This window comes from Protopterus annectens, chromosome 13.part0 (genome assembly GCF_019279795.1).
Source record: "Protopterus annectens isolate FY-2018-M chromosome 13.part0, PAN1.0, whole genome shotgun sequence".
Lineage (NCBI taxonomy): Eukaryota > Metazoa > Chordata > Ceratodontiformes > Protopteridae > Protopterus > Protopterus annectens.
In genome coordinates, this window is record NC_056747.1 from 1,327,150,216 (window position 1) to 1,327,172,049 (window position 21,834).

Here is a 21,834-nt window from a genome sequence, read left to right on the forward strand (position 1 = left end):
TCTCTCACACTGTTGATATAGCTCAATATGTAAATGCAGTATCTATGAGGTTGCAGGTGATGAAGACTGTGGTTCAGGTCCTGTAGAGGATAGGTATCATTGGCTATTTCATTCTGCAAGTGAGTGACACATACCATAAGTATGTGTTTTCCCTACAGTTGTCTCTCAGGTTACTGATGTAGCTCTGCAAATACATGCAGTGCCTTAGAGGTTATATGAGGTAAAGGTTGTAGGTTCAAGTCAGGTAAGTGTTGCCTATTGGCACATCCTTGTTACAGAGAGGTGGCTGTTTCATGATCTTTGCATTATAGTGCAGGAAAAGTAGTTGCATGCAGATGTATTACTGGGCATTCTACAAGTGTTTGAGTCCCAAGTGCTCGAAACCCACTCTTTCAAAGCCAAAGATATGAGCATTTTGTAGCTTGGATAGGCTGCTGTTAAAGCTCAAACCTGAATATGAGTATGAACAAGCAACTATGGGGAGGATGCAGGAGGGGGTTTTAGTATTAGGGGGTGGGACAGGGATTTAAGGATGAGGGAGCAATAAGGGAGTCAGGTTTAGGGCTAAGAGTTGGAGTTTTAGGTTTAGGAACTGGGAAGGAAGTTTTAGGGTTAGGAAGAGAAAAGGAGTTTTAGGGTTAGAGTTAGGGTTCTGGTAGGGCTATGGTAGGTAAGTAGATGCAACAGATCATGTCACTGGAAGTTGGAGCACTTGCCTATTCGAGCAAGTGGCAGACAGCAAGTATATTGTGAGTGTATATTACACAAACACTTGTAAAAGATCCTGTTTTGCCTTCATCTTTTCACAGTATTTGTACTCTTCTCTTGCCCACCCTCTTTCTCACTATTCTTTCAATTATAAACATTTATTTTTATCATTTTGTTTCTCTTCATTTCTTTTACATTGATATGCAGCAGCATCCAGACCAACACCGCTGCCACTATCCAGGTTTGTCATCCCACCACTAGTGGCTAGTACACAGTTGCCACCAACACCACAGCAAGTGGTGCCCCCAGCTCCCACTATCAACTGCATGCCCCCCCCAGCAGCACCAGCAATGGCCACTGCCACCAGCCTTACCCAGGAAGGTGCTGCAATAACACAATAACACCTACAGCTAGCATTGACACTGTAGGTGACACATATGTCTCATGGTGTCAGCTGGATGAGATGGTGTTGACATTATTGATAAGCAGATGGATGCCCAAATTGATTGTCTTGAGAGTCTCCTCCAGTAACTTGTGGAGTTGTGCACTTGTCCCCTCAATGGCATTAACATCAGAGCCAGGGTCAGTAGTGATGGCGTTCAGGGTGGGAAATAAGCTACCAGTGGGTTGCAGCTGACAGGGAGTGCAGCCGCTTACCCAGCCTATCCTCGCCCTAGTATTCTTTTTCCCTTTGTGTCTATGCCTGCCACTGTTTGGTGTCCTTACCCCCTCATTATCTTCCATCTGTATCTGATGCCTCCTTTCCCATTGTCTCTCAAATCCCTAATTGTGTCAGCAACCCCCCCATCTGTCTTGTCCTTCTTCCCTATTTGCTTGTGTGCCCCTGCAACCTACCCTAACCCTCTTACCTTCCTCTTTCTTCCATTACTACCTTTCCCAACTTACCCTCTGTTTATTTATAGAAAATTGGCACCTGACCTGCCCCCACTTTCCCTACCTTCATCTTGCTATTTTCTTAAAATTTCTTACCTTATGTTCTATCTAGTTTTTGCTTGCTTCCTCCATTTCACCACTTTCATATCTTCCCATTTCTAACTTTTAATTTAGACAAAAAAACTAGATCAGCACACAAGCTTTATGACCCTTTAAGGCTGCCACATAACTAGCTCTTATTACTGCTACCATGTGCGTCACTGAGGGGTCTGCATTGCAGATGGCCATCACTGGTACTTGTACATCCTTGCGGCCAGACTGGACTCCTACTTGCACTGTTCGTGGCTCACTCTGTAGCTGCAAGATGGATATTTAATGAGCTGTTCATGCATGCTTGCCTATTAAGTAATGATTCCTAATAGAAAACATGGCTTGTCGTGAATACTGGTCAAACAGAAGTGGGCTATCTGAAATCATGCGCACACTGTTTCTGAATCACAGGACACATTAGCCCCCCCAAAATTATACATATAACATAACACATCTTAAGCATGCTGGGAGCTTGCTAGCAGAGGATGTTAATAAGTTGTTAGTACATATTCCACATTTTATTCATTTACTCCACATTGTAAGAGATGATGTTCCACATTCTGGAAATGGAAAAGTGAAAGGTGTTGAACTGCCTGCAACTATCTACTGCAAACGTCTGCTAAATAAACTATAAGGAAAAAGATGTGCTACAGGTTCCTCCTCTTGTTTGCTTATTCGTGAGGGTGAGCTGGCATTTACAAACTATTAGGTACACTCTGAATTGAGAGGATAATGCTCACTGTACTGTATGTGTTTGTTTTCCTTTTCTTCAGAGCATATACTGGCTTGAATCCCAAAGTGTTTTTGTTTTTTTGTTTTTCTTTTTTCACTCAATATGTATATTTACAATTTTACTATAAAGACACATATCATAGCGTAATAGAAACAACTGTGCAATGCAATGAGTGAGCAGGCTAAAAATGAAATGATGATAAAAATAATAAATGTCCAGAGTTGAAATTTTATAGAAGCAAATACAGCGACAGTGTCAGCTTAAAGAGAATCTCTGGCATAAAAGTCAACATTCGTAAATTATAAGCAATAAATAATCTGACAGGCAATAACTGTGCACTTTCGGGTATCTAATTGCACAGTAAAAAAGCACATGATAACATATGAAAATTTCTTAAGGAAATTAGCAATGAACTTCTGAAAAGGAAGAACTTTTTCTTTGCTTAAATTGTAACCACTCTTCATTGCAGCCAAGAACAATGTTGTCAGACAAGCAAACCAGCCTGGATTACAAAGCAGACTAAAATCAAAGGCATACTTTATATACTACCAGCTTTAAAAGGTCAGCTGAATTGTGTGTGGATTACGCAGTCATTTTTATAGACGAGATCTGGTAATGTTATACAGAGTGGTGTCAATGTGAACTCATATACAGCACATAATGATGTAAATGTGAGAAGGCAATAATTATATCAATTACATCAATTATACAGAAAATGGAAATTTAAACTGAATCAGAGGGGGGCATTCCAATGTCTGTGGTCTTGGAAATGAAAACGTAAATGCATGTATTCAGGATACAAACAATACAACAATATGTGTCATTCCAGACACTTGGGCTGAATGAGTCATGCTGACTGGAAGATGGGCCAGTGACTTTCAATACTGCACTTTGAGAAACAGAGTCTTATGTAAAGCTAAAGAAGCCTGTACACTTGCCAGGTAAACAAACTACCGTAAAAATTCAAGGAACTGAATAAAACGTTCAAAAATGAAAAAACACCAAGATTTATTTCACAAATGTTAAGCTCTTACATCCCATCTCAGATCAGATCTGAATTACATTTGTGTACAATTGCCATTTAAACACAATTCTCTTAAAGCTATATAGCCCCTCCCAGTAGTATAGTCAAATTTTTAAACAATGAAATCAAATGATTAATATAGGAAAGTTTTGTTTGTATATGCAAATTCCTGCATAGTATTCTTAGCATTTTAAAAATAGTAACAAAAGCCAGCCGTGGACTTACAATAAAAGACATTTTGGTATATATATTAAAAAATATATTAAAAATTTCACAACAAATCAAATGCATGCTAATTACAATTTGGCTTCTCTTAACTGAAGCACAGGACTTATGGGTATGTTATCATGTAATCCTGGGGTGGTATAGATATGTTATCATTTAATCCTAGGGTGGTGTGGATATGTTATCATTTAATCCTAGCATGGTGTGGACATGTTATCATTTAATCATAGGGTGGTGTGGATATGCTATCATTTAATCCTGGGGTGGTGTGGATATGTTATCATGTAATCCTTGGGTGGTGTGGATATGTTATCATTTAATCCTGGGGTGGTGTGGATATTTTATCGTGTAATCCTGGGGTGGTGTGGATATGTTATTATTTAATCCTGGGTGGTGTGGATATTTTATCATTTAATCCTGGGGTGGTGTGGATATGTTATCATTTAATCCTGGGGTGGTGTGGATATGTTATTAATCCTGGGGTGGTGTGGATATGTTATCATTTAATCCTAGGGTGGTATAGATATGTTATCATTTAATCCTAGCGTGGTGTGGATATGTTACCATTTAATCCTGGGGTGGTATGGATATGTTATAATTTAATCCTGGGGTGGTATGGATATGTTATCATTTAATCCTGGGGTGGTATGGATATGTTATCATTTATTCCTGGGGTGGTGTGGATATGTTATCATTTAATCTTGGGGTGGTGTAGATATATTATCATTTAATCCTGTGGTGGTGTGGATATGTTATCATTTAATCCTGGGCTGGTGTGGATGTGTTGTCATTTAATCCTGGGGTGGTGTGGATATGTTGTCATTTAATCCTATTGTGGTGTGGATATGTTATAATTTAATCCTGGGGTAGTGTGGATATGTTATCATTTATTTCTTGGGTGGTGTGGATATGTTATCATTTAAAACTAGGTGGTGTGGATATGTTATCATTTAATCCTGGGGTGGTGTAGATATGTTATCATTTAATCCTGGGGTGGTATGGATATGCTATCATTTAATCTTGGGGTGGTGTAGATATGTTATCAATTAATCCTGTGGTGGTATGGATATGTTATCATTTAATCCTGGGGTGATGTGGAGATGTCATCATTTAATCCTAGGGTGGTGTGGATATGTTATCATTTAATCCTGTGGTGGTTTGGATATGTTATGATTTAATCCTGGGTGGTGTAGATATGTTATTAATCCTGGGGTGGTGTGGATATGTTATCATTTATTCCTTGGATAATGTGGATATGTTATCATTTAATCCTGGGGGGGTGGATATGTTATCATTTAATCCTGGGGTGGTGTAGATATGTTATCATTTAACTCTGGGGTGGTATGGATATGTTATCATTTAATCCTGGGGTGGTATGGATATGTTACCATTTAATACTAGTGAGGTGTGGATATGTTATCATTTAATCCTGGGGTGGTGTGAATATGTTATCATTTAATCTGGGGGTGGTGTGGACATGTTATCATTTAATCCTTGGGTGGTGTGGATATGTTATCATTTAATCCTGGGGTGGTGTGGATATTTTATTGTGTAATCCTGGGGTGGTATGGATATGTTATCATTTAATCCTGGGGTGGTTTGGATATGTTATCATTTAATCCTGGGGTGGTGTGGATATGTTATTAATCCTGGGGTGGTGTGGATATGTTATCATTTAATCCTAGGGTGGTATGGATATGTTATTATTTAATCCTAGCATGGTGTGGATATGTTATCATTTAATCCTGGGGTGGTGTGGATATGTTATCATTTAATCCTGGGGTGGTGTGTATATGTTATCATTTAATCCTATGGTGGTATGGATATTTTATCATTTAATCCTGGGGGGAGTATGGATATGTTATCATTTAATCCTAGCATGGTGTGGATATGTTATCATTTAATCCTGGGGTGGTGTGGATATGTTATAATTTAATCCTAGGATGGTATGGATATGTTATCATTTATTCCTGGGGTGGTGTGGATATGTTATCATTTAATCCTGGGGTGGTGTGGATATGTTATCATTTAATCCTGGGATGGTGTGGATGTGTTGTCATTTAATCCTGGGGTGGTGTGGATATGTTATCATTTATTTCTTGGATGGTGTGGATATGTTATCATTTAATCCTGGGTGGTGTGGATATGTTATCATTTAATCCTGGGGTGGTGTGGATATGTTATCATTTAATCCTGGGGTGGTATGGATATGTTATCATTTAATCTTGGTGTGGTGTAGATATGTTATCAATTAATCCTGTGGTGGTATGGATATGTTATCATTTAATCCTGGGGTGGTGTGGAGATGTCATCATTTAATCCTAGGGTGGTGTGGATATGTTATAATTTAATCCTGCGGTGGTTTGGATATGTTATAATTTAATCCTGGGTGGTGTAGATATGTTATTAATCCTGGGGTGGTGTGAATATGTTATCATTTATTCCTCAGGTAATGTGGATATGTTATAATTTAATCCTTGGGGGTGGATATGTTATCATTTAATCCTGGGGTGGTGTGGATATGTTATCATTTAATCCTGGGGTGGTATGGATATGTTATTATTTAATCCTGGGGTGGTATGGATATGTTATCATTTAATACTAGCGTGGTGTGGATATGTTATCATTTAATCTTGGGGTGGTATGGATATGTTATCATGTAATCCTGGGATGGTATGGATATGTTATCATTTAATCCTGGGGTGGTGTGAATATTATCATTTAATCCTGGGGTGGTGTGGATATGTTATCATTTAATCTTGGGCATATGTGGCTATGTTATTATTTAATCCTGGGGTGGTGTGGATATGTTATCATTTATCCTGGGGTGGTGTGGGTATGTTATCATTTAATCCTGGGGTGGTGTGGATATGTTATCATTTATTCCTTGGGTAGTGTGGATATGTTATCATTTAATCCTGGGGGGTGGATATGTTATCATTTAATCCTGGGGTGGTGTGGATATGTTATCATTTAATCCTGGGGTGGTTTGGATATGTTATCATTTAATCCTGGGGTGGTGTGGATATGTTATTAATCCTGGGGTGGTGTGGATATGTTATAATTTAATCCTGGGGTGGTATGGATATGTTATCATTTAATCCTAGTGTGGTGAGGATATGTTATCATTTAATCCTGGGGTGGTATGGATATGTTATAATTTAATCCTGGGGTGGTATGGATATGTTATCATTTAATCCTGGGGTGGTGTGGATATGTTATAATTTAATCCTGGGGGTGGTATGCAGATGTTATCATTTAATTTTTGCTTGGTGTGGTGACTTAATTTCAACTCCCATAGTGATTCTTTTTATTCAGGTGTTGTCTCCCATGTACCACCTCTAGAGCCTTTAGGTAGAGCCAGAAATTTGTATGATATTTTTAGTTACCTGGCAAGTGTATTTACTTACTGTGGTTTTATATCTTTTTCAGACATTTGAACGCCATTTTTGGTTATCTGTATGCCTGTATACTTACAATACTGCCTATGACACTATAACAGTTTAAATTTGAAAAATGTTAACACTTTCTTATCACCTACTGCTAATTATGCAGATCATCCCTGATTTTGTGTCACATTTTTGTCTTGCCCATCATAAATTTTTATGATCTTCTGATAAACCACAGAAGATTATAGTCAGTTTCATACTTTCCATTGTTTATAAAATGCATGTTAATCCAAAATTTGTCATTCGAATAAATTTCTAAGTGAATTTGAATAAATATTTAAACATTGTACCTGATTTTTTTACTCTTGCGCCTCCTACCCCTTCTAATTATTTTAGTTTTTTATCCCTAATTTATGAGCAAAGAAGTCTGATGTGAAATATGCAGGAAATATCAAGAAAAGCAATCAGGAAAGAGATGACTGAGAAGCTAATGTTACGGGCCTGTAACAAGTACTGCACAAGCAAGTCGACTATCTACCTAGTCTGAAATTCTAAAGAAAAACATATAAAGGCTAGCAAGCACTTTGACAGATCCTTAGAATGCCACTGGATTGTAGTTTCTTTTCACCCTGACTGCCACTTCTAAGTGAATGTTGTTCAGATGGTGTAGAAGGAGCTTTGCCATTGTAGGCTATCAGTGTGATAATTAAAACTCATTTAATGGCACAGGATAATAGTTTCAGTTCTGTTGGAGTGTAGTTTCTGGTAGGAGACTGTATGAAATGCTTTAGAGGGGTCAAGCCTCTGATGGCATAGAAGGATGAAGCCCTGACTATGTGACAGCCGACCCAGGTTTGAATAACATCTCAGGTGACTGACAGAGTGGCAGGGAAGGGATGGGTGTGCCCATCCTGGGTGGGAGGGTGCTCATGTTCTCATTGATATGTTTCCAAAGGGTAGGCATGGTCCAGAGTTTGGAGATGCCCTCAGATGTAATCGAGTGTGTGTTGCGGGAGTAGAGTAGGGCATAGATAACCTACCCAGATGGAAGCACAAATGAGCTGAACTCACAGGATGCCCTTAAAATGCACAACCAGCCCCAGCAACACCAGTAAGTCTGGGTTGTGTAGGAAGATGACTAGTAGACCCACCATGGATCTAGAGCACTGGGGACGGGTCAAAGGGGACCAACAAATAAAAATAAAAAAATGTTTTGCAGTGGTGAAGAAATGTTGCAGAGACTAGATCACGTTTGTTGTAATCAGTACTGATGGAGGTGAGAAGTGTCAGGAGAGCAGTGCCTGTGCTCTGGTTTGGGTGGACACCATGTTGAGTGGGGGATATGATGTTATCTTGTTGTAGCTAATTGCAAATTCATTTTTCAAGCATTTTGGACAGTGAGGGTAGAATAGCAATGGGCCATTAGTTACCAAGTGCTATGGATTTACCTCCTTTGTGGAGAGGTAATGTGATAGATTTTTTTCCAGTATGAAGGGACACATGACTCTATAACTGATCTGTTGATAAGGGCTGAGACAGGATATGCTAGTATATTAGCATCCAGTTTCCAATATTCTTTAGGAAGATAATATGCAGCGGTTGATTTTACTTTGAATAATAATTTAACAGTAGATGTTGGGAAGGGTTAGAGAGTTGTTTGTACTGGGAGGGTGTAAAGTTAAATCTACTGGTGGGTTGTTAATGACTGTAGCAGCGGATTTAATGGGGCCAGGTTGGGCATAACTCTTTTCTGTGTTATAGCAGCCATTTGATTTATTATATGTAGGAACATACTGTTAAAGGCTGCAGTTGCTTTATCTAGGGATAGATGAAATAATGGTGTCCAGTTAAACTGCTGCAGTGAGGAGATGAATTTTAGGGGATATAATTTGGCTTTATTATGGACCATGTAATAGGAAAGAAGGTTGGATTGTTTATATCTTTGTCTTATGGCATAGGTGGGGTGATGATCACTCCAAGAATCAGGTAAAGTTCCAATCTGATGTATTCTGTCAGGTTGATTAATCAGTAACCAGCATAAAGTAGAGCTGGAATTGTCACGGTGGTTATACCTGGTTGCCGCAGAGATCAGTTGTGTGAAGGTAAACCTGCTGGGTTTGGTGAATGAAATGAAGACCAGTCAATATTATATATTGAGATGAAGCTGGAAGATAAGTATCTCAGTTTAGAAGTCTGGGGTATGTTTGGGAAAGAACATTATTACTACTCCACCAACTTTTTTTGGCCAGTCATTTCTAAGAATACTGTAGCCTGGTGGTTGAATTTCTTCATTACAGATCTGAGGTACGAGCCATGTTTCAGTAATAATTAGTACGTCAGAATTATGTTGATTGACCTAGGTGTGAAACTCAGTAATTTTATTATATATGTTGCACGTGTTAAGGTTAATAAAGTTGAGGTCTGGTGACTCCTTAGTGTTTGTAATAGTGTTAGTGGATGTAACACAGGTTTGCTTATAGGGCCAGCAGTGCGTTGTGGATTGAGCTGGATGTCACCAGGAAAACAGGGAAGAGATGATGTGAATGCTTGTTGGGAAGAGCAAGTGATATTTTGAAAGACCAGGTAAGACAAGCAGTTTAGGTTTGAATGATGGGTAGAATGGTTGTATAGGGTTTGCACAAGGTGATTGTAGAATGTTGTATAGGGTTTGCATAAGGTGATAGGTAGAATGTTGCATATCGTTTGCAGAAGGTGACTAGTAGAATGTACTATAGGGTTTGCATAAGGTGACAGGTTGACTGGTAGAATGTTGTATAGGGTTTGCAGAAGGTGATTGGTAGAATGTTGTATAGGGTTTGCAGAAGGTGATTGGTAGAATGCTGCACAGTAGAGGGGAGATGTGGATGTAATGAATTTACCAGGATGTTAGTTATTGGACTATGGTAGCTTGTAGTATGACAGAATAACTAAAAATTAAGAGAGAATATTGATATTTAGCATCGAGTAGGACCGAAGAAGTAGGAAGTAATGTTTAATACTTAGCTTGGCATTTGACTGGAATAGTATTCACAACTTTATTTTACTGCTTTGCGTATGGTTTTCTGGATAGAAGCTTTGCTAAAGTCAGGAAGGAAGGTGACCCGTGTGCATGAGTGTAGAGCACAATGTACCTCTTTGAACTTTGCACATTGATTTCTGCAAGGTGTCCTTACTGTTTATGTAAAACACAAGTGTATGCCCAAGATGTTGTATTCACTGCCATTTCTCTGGAGTCATATATGGTTGGGAAAGCATATTTTTAAGACAGTTTTGGGAACTGGAAGACTTCACCGCAAACCCTTATTCTAATGTGATGCACCATATTTCCCTGGCTGATATATATAGATATATATATATATATATCTATATATATATATATATATATATTTATATATGGATCTCCTACTATTCACCGAAAGCACATTTTACCGAAAATCAAATTAGTGTGCACATTTCACCAAAAGCACAATTCACAGAAAACACAATTCACCGAAACACATTTCACCGAAAGTTATAAATGGCCTTTTCCCCACTGTAGTGCAACCCTAGAATTAGTATATATAGTAAGGGGGGTGTCAGAGAACAGTAATATACTGCAATTACATATATCCATGTATATAATTCAAAATATGTAAAATATGGGGGGGCAACACCCCCACACACACCCTTACTATATATACTAACTCCAGGGTCGCACTACAGTGGGGAAAAGGCCATATATAACTTTTGGTAAAATTTGTTTCGGTAAATTGTGTTTTCGGTGAATTGTGCTTTCGGTGAAAAGTGCACGGTGAAATGTGTTTCAGTGAAATGTACTTTCGGTGAATAGTAGGAGATCCATATATATATACACATACACACATATACACACACACACACACACACACACACACACACATATATGTGTGTGTGTGTGTGTGTGTGTGTGTGTGTGTGTGTGTGTGTGTGTGTGTGTGTGTGTGTGTGTGTGTGTGTGTGTGTGTGTGTGTGTGTGTGTGTGTGTGTGTGTGTGTGTGTGTGTGTGTGTGTGTGCATGTGCGTGTGTGTGTGTGTGCATGTGTGTGTCCCTACCGGATTACAAAACATCTAACATCATACAACAAGACCATATGATCGATGTTTTAAAACTTCAAAGGTTTTGAATGGAGATCACCGCACAGTGCGGATTGGAAAATTTACTGTTTTCCTCACTGTAGTGTGTGATCTTGGAGTTGTTCTATTTAATTAGCAGGGGATGTGGGGGTCCACGGGGGCTTGATCCCCTGCAAAAACATAAAAAAATTTGTTTTTATTTATTTTTTTTTATTTTAGTTTCAAAGTTTCAAAACATCAATCATATGGTCTCGGCCGTATGATGTTCGAAGTTCTGAGACTTCTGTAATCTGATAGAGACCCAAATATATATATATATATATATATATATATATATATATATATATATATATATATATATGCATCCATATCTATATCTATATATATATATGTATATATATATATATATATATATATATATATATAAAATGGGTCTACTGCGTTCTTTCGAATTTACATTTTAATGAAACGTAAATTCGCAAACGGATTTACCCGAAAGTGCATTTCAACAAAAATGCACTTTCACGTAAATCTATGAAAATAAATAAATAACACTTTAAACAGTTTTATGCAGGGGTGGCAAGCCCCCCTGCACCCACACCCCACTTTAATATTCTCACTCCAAGATTGCACTACAGTAGGGAAAAGGGAATGTTCCCTCATCCCCACTGTACCACGATCTCAGAAATACTCTGCTTAGTTGTACATCAACACTAAATGTTGATGTACAACTGAGTTAACATGCAAACCACATGTTTTTATTTATTTAACTCATTTATTTTTTATTTTACTTACTTATTTACGAGAAAGTGCATTTTCGGAAAAACGCACTTTTGGTAAATACACAAGGTAATTTAAGTTTCGATGAAACGTAAATTCAGCAGAAGACAGTAGATCCATCTATATATATATATATATATATATATATATATATATATATATATATATATATATATATATATATATATATATATATATATATATAGATAGATACACACACACACACACACACACACATATACATACACACTAATGATGGCAATGCAGGCAAATAAATTCCAAATGGTACCAAACAAGCACATCCTACTCCAACAGTATATGTAGAAATTCCTGTTGTATTGTTTCTACTGGCATTCAACATGCCACAATGATTTAATGGTCTAGTGCTCAGGAAACCAGCGCAAATCAGCTGGAACACTCATTGCACATTCTTTTTTCTCCATTGTCTCCATGGACACTGTTTTGACACTTTTGAATTTAGGGCTGTTTACTAAGCTACTTCATACTCGGTGCAAATTGACCCGATATGAAACAGCCTTTCTGATGCTAGCCTAACCACTGCTGTTTTGCTGTCCTTCTTTTCTACCAAGAACTGCTGTATTAGGACAGCTGTGGGTTCAGATAATTAGGTGTTCCAATTAGCACAGCTATGCAGCAGAGTGGCTAGTTGCAAAGATATCTGATCGATGAGGCTGTGGTCCAGGGTTCAATCCTGACTTGTAATTATTGCCTTTTTAGAGTTTTTCTCCCTATATATGAATGTTTTTTTTGTTTTTTGTTCTTTGCATTGGGCAATACTCTTGCTTTCCTCCCACTTTTCAAAAATCACAGTTGTTGATTGTCTAAATTTCCATATATATGTTGTTTTATCCTTGTTGCTCCTGCCAGATCTTGGCTGAAAATGGTCTGAGGACTAGTTCATGTAACTGATTAACTAATATTAAATAAACAAAAGAACTGTGCATGACTGACAAACTGTCAGAAACACTGCATAATCCATCCAGTACTAGTAACTATTTTGTGAATTTAGAACTACTCAAAACTATATACTAAGCCCTAATTTGCTTTATCTCAGAGATTTTCCTTTCTTCACAGTACAGTGATCATGGAAATAGTGTAGCTGGGATTTGGAGGTTTCTTCCATGACATTGATGAGTCCAGGGGGCTTGTGTCCCTTCCAAAGGTGTTTTTAATATGTGACAGTTATTTTACAGTGCTTGTTATTTATGGCAAATCACACTATTTTTTTCTCAGTTTCAGGACTCACTCTACTGAGTGTCAAACTTCCATAAAAAATTCCTGAGGCACTTTAATCTTTTCACCTTACCCTCCTCTCAAGTGGGATACAGAATCAACGATCAGTACTTGTGTGTTACCTACTGCAGGATGACATCAGGATATGCAAAGATGGCAGCCTGCTGCAAACAATGAAATCAGTGAACTCTTTATTCACTTACTGTATGACAACGTGGCACACTACTGTAAAGTGCACTGTAGTGGTTTACTCATCCTCCTTTACCTGTCAGAGAAGAGATGGCATATCCACAAATACCCAACTACCACTACCCGAAGTGCGCGGATTTACATGCTCTCTCAGATTTTATTAACTGTGCAATGCTTCTGCTGGTCAGATAAAATTCTTCCAACATGTAATATCCATTCGTTTTCTATGTAATGTATATACTAGAGGTTGTATGGCATAAATGTCATCTCTGCATGGTGGTCTTGCATAAACTTAAGCTCTGTCACTTAAGGACAAACATCCATCCTTAAGGTACAAACGCACTTTATTGCACTAACTGAAATATTAAGCTTTTATACATTTTAGAGTTATAGGACTGTATTTATAGTCTTAATGCAAATGCATTAAGGCTATTTGCACTGTCCACAAATGGCACAGGTAAGCCATGATTCGTAGAGATCACGTATGCTAACTCTCGATGGCCTTGAATAAGCCTAAGCAAATGAAGTGATATTGAGATTTAAATGAGCATTGATATATAATAGCGTATGCAAATGAAGTGATAATGAGGTTTAAATGAGCATTGATATATAACATAGTATGCAAATGAAGTGATAATGAGATGTAAATGATCATTGATATATAATAGCGTATGCAAATGAAGTGATATTGAGATTTAAATGAGCATTGATATATAATAGTGTATGCAAATGAAGTGATAATGAGATTTAAATGAGCATTGATATATAATAGTGTATGCAAATGAAGTGATAATGAGATGTAAATGAGCATTGATATATAATAGCATATGCAAATGAAGTGATACTGAGATTTAAATGAGCATTGATATATAATAGCGTATGCAAATGAAGTCTTCTCTTGACGTCTTGAGATTCATAGTGACATTTTCACTCTTTTTCATGCTGTTCACCATATATAGAGGAGTCACACCTACCTTACCTACTTTGCTTTTTGAGAGGATGCTGTCATTTGCTGCTAGCCTTGCTATTTCCTGTTTTGAGCTGCTTGTCTTGGCTGAGCCAAACTCACTTGCACCAAGCAACTCTCGCTGGTCAAGAAGGCCTTAATATAAGCAGAGAATAACCCATTATATTTTTGACAATCAGGAAATACTAGATAGGTTTAGATTGGACAAGGGTAATATTAGGATCTTTGGGAGTATGTATGACCTCCATAGGGATACAGGAGGAATCCGTGGACTTCTTATTCCTGTGGATACTAAGGTATGTATAGCTCTCACTATACTTGCGACAGGGACCTTCCAGAGACAGACTGGAGACATGCTGGGTATCTCACAGGCTTCTGTCTTGAGGATGCTGCAGCATCTCTTGGACATACTCAAGGCAAGTGAGGATCATTACATCCATTTCCCAGTGTCACCTTAGGACTGAGTGCCTTTTATGGCATGGCACATTTCCTTGAGATACTTGGTGCAATGGATTGCACCCATGTTGAAGTTAGGGTCCCTTCTGGTCCACTGTGTGAGTGCTACCAAAATAGGAAGGGCTACCAGTCCATCATTTTCCATGTAGTGTGTGATTCATGGGGGTACATCTCCAACATCTCTGCTCTCCATCCTGGCAGTGTGCATGACTCCCATATCAGACATACTAGCTCACTCTACCACCTGTTCCTGTATGGTAGGATGTCCAGTGGTCATCTTGTTGGTAAATGGAAAAATATTTTTCTCTTTTTTTCTGTTTAATTTACGTAGTTATTTATGGCAAAATGGATTGCTGAAAATTAAACCACTTTTTTGTTTTGTCTCCCTCATTTATCTTTCTCTCTCTTTTTTGTTTGTGTTTCAGGTGATGCTGGGGATCCACTGAAGCCATAGTTCATGACACCAGAAAGAAATCCAAGTGGAGCTACAGAAAAGAACTTTAATACAGCCTTGTTGCAGATCTGTATTGTCAGTGAGAAGGTCTTTGGACTCCTAAAAAGTTGTTTTAGTTGACTGGATGAGACTTGGGGTGCCCTTCAGTTTGACCCAGCAACTGCATGCAGGATGTTTATTGTATGTTGCATTCTATATAACATGCTCATGAACTTGTCTGGTGGTGAAGTGACCCATGCTGTCACTGCAGCTCCCAGTTTCAGCCCTATTATGACTAACAATGACTACCATCAGCAGTAGTAAGGGACCCCCATGCTGCAGGCTCATGCACGGCATATCACTACACAGGTAAAGAGGCAGCATCTAGTCCAGAACTATGGACCATGACATTCAGGTTAGTTTTTTCCCTTCTTGTAAAAACATATAGAGTATAACTGATACATGCAATAATATCTGCAGACTATGCTGTGTGGTGCATAGTCTACTGTCACTGTTTGTCTGACAATCCTTCAGAACAGGTATTCATATTACTGCTGGTGAAAGTCATGTCTGAGTAGTCACTGACTCCTGTTCAGTGATGTTGTAAGACATCATATAATGAGTGCACAATAAATTTAAATTCTAGTCAGGTAGTTTGCCTGATTATGCACATACTGAATATCCTGAGGTGGTACAATTATTAAAAAGTATTAATTCAGTAATTAACATGAGTTTGTGCATTACAATTGAATGAACACATATCAGTTTTTGTATATTATGTAATGTTTTCTCAGTGTGACCTATTCTGTTTGTTGTGGTACTGCACATCAGATTATTTTATTTTATTTTGTCATTCACAATAATTTGTGGCCTCACAGACAAAAAATAACATAATTTATGCAATGGGGAGAGTGAAGTATCAGTAGAGTTTGGTTAGGGTTGCCACCTTTTCAAATGCCCAAAGTGGGACATTTTTGGTACAAACATCAGATTTTGCAGGGTGAAACATACCCACGGCCAGTACAAAGGACAGAACTTCACTGTTTTGCCTAAATAAAAGCTTATTCTTGTAGCATTTTAGTTGCTTATTCTGTTTGTTATAACCTTTAGGTGTTTCAGATACAGAATAATTGTTTTATGCAACTATTACATAAAATATAGGGGATATGTTTATCCTAAAATCTCAGGACATTTCCTATTTTTTTCACTTTTTTTGCAGGACCACGCTGCCCAAAGAGGGACTGTCCCTCGCAAAGTGGGACAGGTGGTAACCCTATGTTTGGTTATCTGGCAGGATATTCTTTGTAATCTGTAATTTTCTTATTACTGTTTCCCTGAAAATTTCCATCTTATTGCTATTATTTTGTAGGTAACTGACAGCTGTAACAATGTTGGTGCATACAGCATTAATGGCACTAATAACTGAAATCTTATGATATACAGCTTTCTTTCTACAATTCCATGAGGTCTGAAACATTGCCATTAAAGAAACAAAACACATAGACTTACACACTATACTAAGACCCCCTTTTTTAAATAACTTATTCTCCTTCGAGTTAAACATTGACCTGCGTTTGTGAAGGTCAGCTTGTAATAATCAGAAATGTCACACTGGAATCATAGTAGGTCAAGGTCAAATATGTTATACACATCTGCTAAGGATTGGCTAGGTGACTGTGCAAGTGATTTTGAAGAGGGGCTGTTATGACAACTAGATGGTATGTTGGTCCCATGTAGTGACATACTTGATATAGGTGATCATATAGTCACAGCTCAAATGAGAGGTTCTGCTAAGTGTAGATGAATGGTGACATGGCCTGCATGAAATATGTTGCGCTTGTACCCCCTTACTAATTAGTCTTTCTTAAGAAGTACTTGTAGTCTCATGTGATCTGCCCCCATGTGCCAGACAGTACTCTGTCCTCTTCCCCTTCCAAGAGGCAACTCCTACTTTAGTTTGGCAAGTCCTAACAAATGTACAAATGGTGGCTGCCACAGATGATTGATGTGCCATCATGCTCTCCATCAGTGAGATCATGGCATTGTTCCAATGCTTTGTCATTTCCATTAGTGCTAGAAATCTTTACATAACCCCTAGAGGAGAACTTTGGTCATTTCCAGCTGACTGCCTGTGGCAGTGCTCTGAGCCCTAACAAAGTCATGGCACATGTGCCACTGGGCAGTCCATGCTATAAATGTTTCCTGGGACAGCTTTAACAAATTCCTGCACCTGGCTTCCCTTTATAAAGGTGTCACTGTGGACATTGTTACCTCTGAATGTCTGCCATCATCCTTAATGTGTTCTTCTTGGTTTGGAGATACTGGTGTAGAAGTGCATGTGTTTTCTCCATGTACAAGTGGGAATGCAATGTTAGCACATGCTTGACTTCGTGATGCCCTGGCACTTCCTGCAGAGTTGCTAACATGTGGGCTGTGACATCCTGCCATTAAACTTTGGGACTGCACGCCAGTTTTCTCAGCCTGCCTCATAAATATAACTATGTCATTATCATCATCATCATCATCAACAGCCATTCTGCTGCTCATATTCTCTAAATTTACTAATATAGTTGAACTGCTTGTTTCTGCTGCTAACCACACCTCTCAACTTCTTAGGTACGAAATCTGGACAAAGCCTGAGAAAATGGGGACAAAGGCCCAAAAATAGGGATATATTTTAAATATCACTCTTATAAACTTAGAGAGTTGCTAGAGTAACAGATTTTGTTTTAACATATATTTTGTATAGGATGTGAAGTCAGAAACTCAAGTGTATGTCATTATTTAACGCCTTAAATCCTCAGATCATCACAGCGATTTCCCAGAAAACCACAAATTTTTATGTGGAACAGATGAAAAATATGAGCAAAAAATGTGGATATTCTACAAAATCTAGACAGTTGAGAGGTATGGCTGTCCCTGTAAAAATGATTTTCAAACATTACACATAAAGAAATAGCATAAACTACTCTATGCTTATTAAGCAGGTGTGGGGACAATTACCACGCACACTACCTTTATTGTCATTCTGTATTGATGTGGAAGGTTCACCTATTAATTGTAAGTGTCATGTGATTAATGTAATCATTACATGTCAGCACTCAATCATCTATACAAATATATGTTACTGTTTTTAAACCAACCTTCCTGAACAGACAAGCATTGCTGCTGCAGACGATAGTTATAGCCAGTGTCCACACTGCCTCTGGTTATTCCAGTGCCAACATCTTCTGTGTCACAGTCACCCCATGGATGGACAGGAGCTATTCCTTATCTGGTATTAAAGGGATAATTGCTGGAGTCCCATCCCTGTACTGATATAGGGAATTCCATTCTGCCCATCCTTGCTTCTGGTATGTCCTACAATATTATTTGCCCTTTTTTTGCACTGTGTTAATGTGCAGTTTCTTCAGCAGATTGCATTAATGTCCAGGGCAACCTGATTCCAGGCTTTTGTCCTCTCAGCTTGTTTGGGTCCCACCCTTTACCAAACGGATGTTTCCCATAGGTCCAAAGGGCTGCCATGAAGATGCACTTTTCCTCATGGGTGAAATTGTCCTTTCTCTGCCTTGATCTCTTATTCTACATCATTACCACACACAAAAAATATGTTACAGTCATACACAAAAACATGTTGTAATCATTAGTCAAACAACACAATAATGAAGGCATCACGCCTGCCATCCTCAGAAAAAAGGTAGGTAACACAAACCCTATAATTTTAATACATATGCAAAGCTCAGCCCAGCCAAGTAAATAGTAAATTTGTACTACAGGAATGTCTGCAATATCATAAATACATTCACAACAGTAAAGCAAATGGAACAGTACAAATAGAAATCAATCCAGAAGTAAATAAAAATCAGGCACCAACTGAATTTGCCAAAAAACAAAAGAAAGAATATAAGGCGAAGGACCAGATGAGAAGGCAAGAAATGTGGAAAAAGCATAAATATAGTTTCAAGTATTGAAAACTTCTGGAAGAACCTCATGTTGATCAGGAATGAACACAGCAATGGTTAAGGAGAGGCAAATTCAAACCAAGAAATGAAAGGTTAATATTGGTGGTCCAAGACAGTGGGCTATGTATACGTTGGTTTACAAAGTCCATTAAACACGTGGGAGAAACAGACAAATGTAGGTTTTGTAAAACAGAATTGAAAACAGTTACACACCTTGTTGCTGGTTGTGACATACACAGCACAGTGGTGTAGCGATTAGCATTGTCGCCTCACAGCAAGAGGCTCTCTGGATTGATTCTCAGCTGGAGTTCCTTCTGTGTGGAGTCTGCATGTCCTCTTTGAATTTGTGTGGGTTTTCTCTGAGTGCTCTGGTTTCCTCCTACATTCAAAGATGTGCGCCTGGAGTGTTTCTCCCCGGGCCTCCACTGAAAATTGGCTCATACCAAGTCGGACTTTCCCAGTAAACAAATGTTAAATAAATAAATATATGGCATACATGGCAGAACGACTGTACACTGAAAGGCATGATAATGTGGCAAGACTGTTGCACTGGGGTTTGTGCAAACATGATGGTACTGAAGTGGCAGACAAACACTGGAAACATGAGCCACAAAGCATCATATAAAATGATGAAGTCTACATCACATGGGATCACCCATTACCAACAGTTCAAAAGATAGATGCAAGAAAAATGGATATAATGGTCCATGAAAAGAAGAGAAAAGTAGCATTGATCATTGAAATCGCCACGTCCAGTGACTACAATGTCTTGTGCACAGAGAGACACAAAGTCATAAAATATCAGGATTTTCAGGCAGAAATGAGAGCAATGTGGAAGAAAGATACCCAGACAGTTCCAATAGTAGTATTAGCAACGGGGTCTTATAAAGAAGAATCTACAATCGTATTTAGATATGTTACCAATACATGCAACCCCATACAGATTGCAGAAGGAGTTATCACTGGGCACAATGTGGGTGCTACAAAGAGTACTTCTGACTGACATCAAAGACTGAAACAATGCGAATTTCACAAACGTTAATTGTACTTTTAACTCACAAATGAGTTTCATTCCCGTCATGGTATTAGAAGCCCAAAAGACTTAGAGAAATAAAAATAAAGAATAAAACATCTGTTTGGTAACAGGCTCATCCTTTGCTTTGCTCTTCTCACTGTCTTGTACTTACAGTACTATCATTTTTCATTCATTAGTGACAAAAAAAGCTCCAAGTGAAGCCATATATATATACATGGTGAGCCAACAAAACATCTTTCTCACTTTAGTACTTCACAATTACATCACTGCATTTCAGTCATGTATGCACAGTCAGTAAATGACACCAAAGTAAATAATGTTCTCAGTGATTGGTCATTTACAAATGATATCTTTAGAGTATTTTCTAAATCCATTGTAATATGTCCTCATATCAGTAAAACAAACATTTCTTGAAGTGAACTCACCAACGTTATCAGATAAGAAGTCTGTGACAGCCGTGCACTGGCCCAGTAATCGAGGAGCCTCAATCCTCACCACTAGCACCAGTGAGGGGCATCCACATTGGGAAGGATAACAAGTACACACACAGTAAAGTACAATTTAACACCAGTGAGGGGCGTGCACATTGGGAAGGATAACAAGTACACACACAGTAAAGTACAATTTAACACCAGTGAGGGGCGTGCACATTGGGAAGGATAACAAGTACACACACAGTAAAGTACAATTTAACACCAGTGAGGGGCGTGCATATTGGGAAGGATAACAAGTACACACACAGTAAAGTACAATTTAACACCAGTGAGGGGCGTGCACATTGGGAAGGATAACAAGTACACACACAGTAAAGTACAATTTAACATCAGTGAGGGGCATCTACATTGGGAAGGATAACAAGTACACACACAGTAAAGTACAATTTAACACCAGTGAGGGGTGTGCACATTGGGAAGGATAACAAGTACACACACAGTAAAGTACAATTTAACACCAGTGAGGGGCGTGCACATTGGGAAGGATAACAAGTACACACACAGTAAAGTACAATTTAACACCAGTGAGGGGCGTGCACATTGGGAAGGATAACAAGTACACACACAGTAAAGTACAATTTAACACCAGTGAGGGGCGTGCACATTGGGAAGGATAACAAGTACACACACAGTAAAGTACAATTTAACATCAGTGAGGGGCGTCTACATTGGGAAGGATAACAAGTACACACACAGTAAAGTACAATTTAACACCAGTGAGGGGCGTGCACATTGGAAAGGATAACAAGTACACACACAGTAAAGTACAATTTAACACCAGTGAAGGGCGTGCACATTGGGAAGGATAACAAGTACACACACAGTAAAGTACAATTTAACACCAGTGAGGGGCGTGCACATTGGGAAGGATAACAAGTACACACACAGTAAAGTACAATTTAACACCAGTGAGGGGCATGCACATTGGGAAGGATAACAAGTACACACACAGTAAAGTACAATTTAACACCAGTGAGGGGCGTGCACATTGGGAAGGGATAACAGGTACACACACAGTAAAGTACAATTTAACACCAGTGAGGGGCGTGCACATTGGGAAGGATAACAAGTACACACACAGTAAAGTACAATTTAACACCATTGAGGG